Raw genomic sequence first — 8532 nt, 5'->3', positions numbered from 1 at the left:
CTGAAGATTTTAATATTCTTTCAGTTTTTTTTCATTTCATGTCATCAGACTTATAATTAAAAGGAATGGATCCTGCAAAAGCTTAGCCTGGCCATCTTTTTCTCTCTAATTCCTTCTCCTTTCCCACCTGGCATTCCCTGCTACATTAAAGTAGGTTAGCACTACTCTAGGTTTGTAGGTAAAAACCCAGCTATCTACAGTCTTTATAATCATGATATTGTTGTTTGGTCACTCAGTCATGTCCGACTCTTTGTGACCCCATGGGCTGCAGCATGCCAGGCTTCCCTGTCCTTCGCTACCTCCTGGAGCTTGCTCAAACTCATGTCCATTGAATCAGTGGTGCTATCCAACCATCTGGTCCTCTGTTGTCCCCTTCTCCTCATGCCTTCTATCTCTCCCAGCATCAGGGTCTTTTCTAACGGTTTGGCTCTTAGCATCAGGTAGCCAAAGTATTGGAGTCAACTATATGTGTGTATATATATATATGTTATATATCCAATATATTGGGCTTCCTTGGAGGTAAAGAATCCTCCTACTAATGCAGGAGATGCGGGTTTGATACCTGGGTTGGGAAGATCCCCCGGAGAAGGAAAAGGCAACCCGCTCCAGTATTCTTGCTTTGGAAATCCCATGGACAGCGGAGCCTGGCGGGCTATGGTCTGTGGTGTCGCAAAAGAGTCAGACACAACTTAGTAACTAAACAACAACAAGAATCCAATGTATTATGTAGATGCATGGTAGATAGATAGATAATGTTGGAAACCACTTAAATAAGATAGCTTTGTCCTACCTGGTACAAAAATTAGGCAATCCTCAATTTCCTATCCCAAGAAATTTCTAGTTTCATTTCTACTGAGCAAAGTGAAAAAAAGGGATGACTAGGGGAAAGGCTGTGCTGGAAATGAGAACCTTTGAAAACTCCAAGTGCAAGGGAATCAGACAAAAACATTTAAAAATGTGGAAAGAAATGACAGCTCTAGAATATAGAGGATAGAATACCAAAAAACTGCCTACATATTAGAAAAGATGAAAAAACAAATGAAATTTTAAAATATCAATAGTTGCTGAGGGTCGGACACGACGGAGTGACTTCACTTTCACTTTCATGCATTGGAGAAGGAAATGGCAACCCACTCCAGTGTTCTTGCCTGGAGAATCCCATCTCTGGGGTCGCACAGAGTCGGACATGACTGAAGCGACTTAGCAGCAGCAGCAGTACAATAGAAAGATGTTCTAGAGTTGAAGACTTAAACTTATAAGTAAAATAACGCTCACAATATACCATGGAAGAAGAATAAAGGGATTCAAGCCCAGAGATCCAAACATTTAGAATGTCAGTGGTATTTTTAAAACTTTATAGGTATCTTGGCCAGGAGTCAGACAGGAAAAATGGTAATCACATGAGATTTAAAGGAAAATTAGGGTGTCTTGGACTTTTCCTGACATTATAAATTCAGAGGACAAAAGATGAATACCTCACAGAGAAGTTATTACTGGGCCCACAGCTGTACCCAGGATGGAGACAAGCTCTGTTTGGTTTACATAATGCTCTTCAAGTGTGAATTTCGTTTTAAAATACTGCAGTTGTTTTTTCATCAATAACGGAAGACTTGCAATGCTTGTCCCATGTTTCCTCAAAGCAACGATGATCTGGGGCTGAGTAGTGTCTGCATCACTTGCCTGTTTCTCCCAACATTTCTCCCAATGCTGAGGGAAATTATCAGTGTTTGCTATAGGGTTCGCACTATTTCTCTTAAATAAAGAGGTACTTCTATACACTTATGGTTCTATCAACAGGACACGAGTGAAAGATAAACAGAAACTATATACCTTAAGAAAAATGAAAGAGGAAATATTTTCATGTAGAGTCTCTTGTTTTTAAAAGGCAAATATTCCTTTTATCCATGATTAAGAAAAAACAAACCAACAACAACAACAAAGAAAACAAGTGCTTAAACTTGTTTCATGGATTTGCCTAATCTTATCCTTTCTAGGCATTTGAAGTTTCAAACTCATTTTTTTCTTCATAGTGAAAGTTTGGTGCTCAACTGGTCTAAATTTTGGACATTTTTTTTAATCCCCTCAGAAAAAGGGTGAGGTTTTTCTCAAAATAAGCCATAATTCATGGGTTATAAAACCCAACTGTCATTTTCTTGGGAAAAAAATCAGGTATACAAACTAGCGGGAGTCTTATGCTCATTAAAAAGTAAACCAGAATAAAATTTTATTTTTTACCTTTAGATTTACCTCCCCAGAACAATTTTTGGAAATAAAATATATTTTGTAGAAAAATAGCAAAAGTATAGAAATGTTATATGCAAATATAAATAAGAGAGATTTCCAAAGACGCCGACTCCATCCCCACCTTCGAATCACCCTGGATCTACCGGGGCTGGACCCCAAAAAATACATATTTAATCACAGATATAGAGAGATTAGAAATGGATAGTGTAGTAGGAAGATTAGTGGAGAAAAAGAGGCTGAATAACTTGGATTACGTGGAATAGCATCCATGCTCCAGATGGGAATTCAGCCAGAAAAACGGGAGCAAGAAAAAAGCAACATGGGGGAATCAGTCTTTCCGGAAACTGATCCGATTTCTTTATTTTTGGGTTTGCTTATATACCTTTTGTTACACATAGGGATGAATATAGAGTCACGCGGGAGTCAGCAGTCCTGACCTTTATCAAAATCAGGTGCTTCACATAAATGTATAAAAAAGGTTCATCATCTTCTGGCCGTGAGTGAGACCTGCTGACATTTTATGATCTTTTCTTTCTGATAACCAAAAAACTTATTTCTTCCAAGGGTTTTTTTTCTTAAACCAGGCACCACCCTCCAAATAAAGTTACATTCTTATAGGGTGAGGGTGTAATGAGTTACAATCAAGAAAGGAATTTATTTAACCCAAGGTTAACATGATTAGTCTTAAAGGTTAATACTTATTTCTCCTATATGCTTAAAGGTTAATACTTATTTCTTCTATATGTTAGTTATATTCATTATAAGGGTAGGGAATATGGAGATTTAGCAGCAAACATCAGCCCAACAAATGAAAATCCTTTCACCAATGCTCCCCTTAAGATCTATTTAGTCTTAATATATGATAAAGTTACATTTTTACATAGCAAGGACACAGTGATTTATAACGAAGTACAGTGATCTATTACAAAAGAGAAAATCCATTAACTCAAAAAGTCTAGTATTGCTAACATCAAACTACTATATTTCCTTTTCTATAGTCCAAATACATTGATTAATATATTCCCAGGTGCCTAAGGATATGGAGGCCTGGCGGCAATCATTAACTCAACAAGAAGAAAAAGCCCTATGCTAATTAAGACTCTCAAAATACTCCAAAACTCTCTGTGCTGTTTATGGTTAAGAGGTAGTAAACAATCATGTGCAGGAGTATGGATAATCCTGTCACACAAGCTAGTCTGTCAGCAGAGAGGTTTGACCTGAGACATCCTTGTCCCACCCAGGGGAGAGAATTAGCAGCAATTATTGACACAACAAATGAAAAACCCTTCACCAATATAATTCCCAACCAACCCACTATACTAATAATTTCTAACTACCCAAAAGAATTTGCCTTTAGTAAGTCTAAAACATCTCATGCCTCTCAGATTGGGAGGCTATAAACAATCACATGTGGCCGGATGAACCTATACAGGCGGGCTAGATAAACTTCAGAGGAGTCCATAAGCTGAAACACTCTTGTCACGCCCAAGAATTTTTATTGCCTTGGAGCTGCACGTTTACTCTTTCTCCAAGAGAAACGGTTATGGGGGAGAGCCCCCCGTAAAGTCAGAGGTGTAGGTGAGAGCATAAAACAGACTCTGGTTTTGGGGTAGATGCTCGGGAACAGGGGGTTTCCTGAGGCTTGATCACGCCTTTGTGTATGCCAAGCCTCCTTCCTCATGACCTTTGCCATGGGCGGAGTTCCTCACGCTGGCCCCCGGCAAGAGATGATTGATCATAAACAAGTATATTTATTTTGTAATTCCTTCTTGAAGCATGTTTATGATACTTGCTAAAGTCTAACTACCTGCCTTCCTCTTTCCACATTCCTGAATTATCTTTTAATTATCTCTTATGCTATTGCCAGGATTTATAACCGTATCAAGCAGGGAAGATCAAGATCAAGTCTATATGTCCCATATTCTCTGCATTAAGTCTAGTGGGATACTCTTTGAAAATACATTTAAAAGTTTCCAAGGAGAGAGTAGTAAAGACCGAAGTGCTTTAATAAAAAAAAATAAATTATGTAATATAGTGAGTGCTTGCACTTTCTGGGAACATATTTTATGATAAATTGGATGACATTTCTTCATAAAAGGCCACTACACTAAGGCCAACCTCAGTGGCCTTATTTGTGTATACAGTGGCCTCAGTTGTGTATACAACTAAGCAATAACTATGCTGTTTATTCTCAAGAATAACAAATATGCGACCTTTAAAACGGATTTACTTGTGGACATTTTTTTTTTTAATTCATGATTTTAAAATGTTTTTGATCTTTGTGCATACAAAAGTAAAGTTTGGAACAGAGGTTGGAAGGTTGGTACTTAAGGAAGATGAAGAGCAAATAATGACTTGACATTGATTCCATTTGCAAGTAATGGGGTGATAAATTACAATGTGAAAATCTTTGCATCAGCTATAATAATATGGCCTATTCCTACAGTTGTCATATTTATAGAAAGATGTTATTTTCCCCAAATGAGTTTGCTGCTATACATTGGACTTATTCTAAATGAGAAAAAATAACTCCCCAAAAGATAACTCTCCTACCCCCATAGGCAATGATCCTTCTCCTCCCTATGGTGAAGAAAAGGAATTAGAATCATATTACCTTCTAAAATAATCTATCAAAATTATTTTTATTATTATAGATTCACTTTTTTGATGAGAAATTTCCAGTGGCCTGATATTACACAGAGAATTCTGTACTCCTTACTTATCCATCTATGTATACTACAGCTTTATTCCATAAAGACTCACTGGGGGCTTTCCCTGGTGGGTCAGATGGTAAGGCGTCTGCCTGCAGTGTGGGAGACCCAGGTTCGATTCCTGGGTCGGGAAGATCCCCTGGAGAAGGAAATGGCAATCCACTCCAGCACTCTTGCCTGGAAAATCCCATGGACAGAGGAGCCTGATAGGCTATAGTCCATGGGGTCGCAAAGAGTTGGACACGACTGAGAGACTTCACTTCACTTCACTTCATGCAAGATGGATGGACAGATAGATGGATAGAATTTATGGTGTCTGATCAAAAGAATAAAGACATTAAAGGAATAACCTGTGTTTGTTAGTCACTCAGTCGCGTGTGACTCTTTGCAACCCCATAGACTGTAGCCTGCCAGCCTCCTCTGTCCATGGAATTCTCCAGGCAAGAAAATGGGAGTGGGTAACCCTTTTCTTCTCCAGAGGATGTTCCCAACCCAGAGTTTGAACCCAGATCTCTTGCACTGAAGGTGGATTCTTTACCATCTGAGCCACCAGGGAAGCCCTAGAGAAATAAATCAAAAGTTAAAACTGATAAAGTAACCATGCAAATGGTGGTACAACTGCTACACTTGAAATTCTCATCAGTAGAGCCTCGTGAACAATAATTTCTCTGCATAATATAACAGAAAATGGATTTGACAGCATTCTCAAAATTAAATACGATAGTGGATTTTACATAGTGCTCTTATAATGTTGCCCAGAAAACTATAAGGTGAATAGCATAGCAACAAAGTACAAGTGAGTTAAGGTATTTCACCAGGAACCCAATAGTTTTGATTCAGCTTAACAGCCCTTTAATGTCATGACTTCATCCAACTACAAAATTTACAAGAAACGTGCTATCAATAGTACTTCTTATAACCAGAATTTTCCTAAGGATTAGTTTACAGAGTTCTAGGTTATATTCTTTGTCAAGATTTCATATTAGTAATAGTCTGTATTCAAGGATAAACCTTTCATTTTAGCATTTAATAAAGTAGAGTGGTTAAGAGGAGGAATTGAGTAGTGTACCCTTCACAGGCTTAAAAAACCTACCTGCTTAAATAAAATTTTATCCTCCACTTCTTATAATGAAGGTCCTTCCAAAAATGTTTCCTGATTAGACTGTATTTCGAAATCATTGAAATTAAATATCCTGTGGGAAGAATATCAGTTTATTTGGCACCACAGTAACTCAGGAAGCAAATATGTATTGCATGCCTGTTATATGCCTATTATTCTGTGCTCTGAGGATGCAGCAAAGAGCAAAAGCAAGCTGCAGTTTGGACAAAGCCACTTTGTTATAAAGGATCAAAGGCAAACAGACAAATAGCCCATGTACTTCAGCACAGAGAGGAAAGGGGTTTAAGAAGCAGTGAGATTAAGAATGGTCAGATCTTTCAGGTATTTTGTCAAAGAAAGTGAAGCTAGTAAAATTTTCTTTGGTAGATGTGTAAGTTCATGTGGTGAGAGGTCCATGGAGTATGTGTTCCATGTGATAAAATGAGATCATAAATAGATTTTAGATGACAAATTAGATGACAGAGAGGAACTGGAGAAAGTGGGGGAGCATTATATGGTCCAGGTAGACAGTTTTAGCTTTACACTTTTGTATGAGGGGATAAACCTGGGTATATGATTTATGAGCTGTCAGCTGCATAGCATATGGGAGAACTCGATGGGGCCAGAAAATTCCAACTATTCCTGCCAATGTAATATTTCTATATAAACCTTCAATCTCTTCACTTGCTGCAATATAGCATTTAAAATTAATGAACCTGACCTATGGCTTTGCTATTATCATTCTCTGTGCTTCTTCTCAGATGCCCTTGACATATTATTCATATTTCCATGCCCTGCCTCAATTTTTTCTTGAGAGAGACTAATCTGCTCTCACTCTGTTCTGCCAATTTTCATTACAGGTATCTCATTCTATATTCACATTATAATTTTCATTTTAATTTATCTCAAGCCATAGAATGAAGGGATTTTATCTTATGTTTCCATGAACCCTCTAGTACCAAACAATGTAGTAGCTTATACATCTTATCAGCCTTCTTTTTTCTCTGAGTTGTTATTAAAAAAAAAAAATCAGAGGTTAGACGGGAAATATAATGCGATGTTAATGTGTGAAATAAATTTTATTTAGGTTTCCAATTATACAAGACAGAGTTCATATTGGTCAGTCTCCTGTTGAAGATATTTCCCTCTCTAGTTTTGTGTAAATCAGTTATTTGTTTTATACACACTGAAAATTACATATACAATAGTTCTGCAAACTTATAAGACAATTCTTTAAAATGTAAATTTCATAGAAAACTTATCACCTAAGACAGGTGAACCTATAAATATTCCCTCTCATAATAAACAGACAGAACAAGTGCTTTTCTGTTGAAATATTGCATTCTAATGGAACTCTGGCAAGCAGACAGAAAGAGTAGGTATTTGGAAAAGGGGGAAATAAAGAGGAGTAACAAAAATATGTATAATTCTTGAATTGTTTTTCTTTGATATGAAATGACCTAGATTTTTGGAATTCTAAATATAAGAGGTGACTTTTGAAAACAAATAATTAGAAAATATTACACAATTATTCCAAAGAAGAGCTCTTGCAGATTAAGAAAAAATTTCAATGCATGAGACAGAAAAAAAAAAAAAATCAAATTGTTTCCTAACTTAACTACTCATTCCACATTTATATTGCCTTACAGTTCTGTTTTGATGCAACATTTTTTCTGTGATTTATGATACTCTAAAATCATTGAACTCTGCAGTGGCTAATTCTAGTTCTGTTCTCAGTATAACATCTTTTCTCTTTGCTCTTTTGATTCTCTATTTTCCAACATAGAGTAATTTAATAGGCACAAGTTATACTTTGAGCCAAAGTTATATTTTTTTAAGAGGAAAGAGGTAAGCATTGTTGAATTTGATATAGCTTTTCTTTTGTCAAATTTCTATGGCTGTGTAATTGCTTTGTATTGTGTGAACTTGACTATGTGACATGTGTGAAAATTACAAAGCAGGGCTGAAGATATAGCTAATTAACCCCTACCAGTGAATGAGCAATTCAGTTTTATTAAGGTTTCCATGTACACAATAACAACTGACCCTTTGAAGGCTATGTCTTTACCCTACTGATACGTGCTTGCAACAGAAATTAAAGCACCTTTCATGTAATGGAGAAGGAAATGGCAACCCACTCCAGTACTGTTGCTTGGAAAATCCCATGGATGGAGGAGCCTGGTAGGCTGCAGTCCATGGGGTCGCACAGAGTCGGACACGACTGAAACAACTTAGCAACAGCAGCATGTAATTCAAGGAGAAAATTGGCAGTTTGAATAAAATAATTTCCATTAGAGTTTGTACTCTACTATATTCTCTTGTATCTGGTATCAAAGGATAAATTTTTATAAGATGTAACCGTTGCTTGACAAAATGAACTTCTAAAAGTCTTTCATAATTTGTAATGTGACCATATGGATTCTAAAAGCCCTTGTTTACACCTGGATATATCAGTGTAGGATTTCTGTTTTGTTGTTA

This window comes from Budorcas taxicolor, chromosome 5 (genome assembly GCF_023091745.1).
Source record: "Budorcas taxicolor isolate Tak-1 chromosome 5, Takin1.1, whole genome shotgun sequence".
Lineage (NCBI taxonomy): Eukaryota > Metazoa > Chordata > Mammalia > Artiodactyla > Bovidae > Budorcas > Budorcas taxicolor.
Note: the sequence above shows the minus strand (reverse complement) of the source record.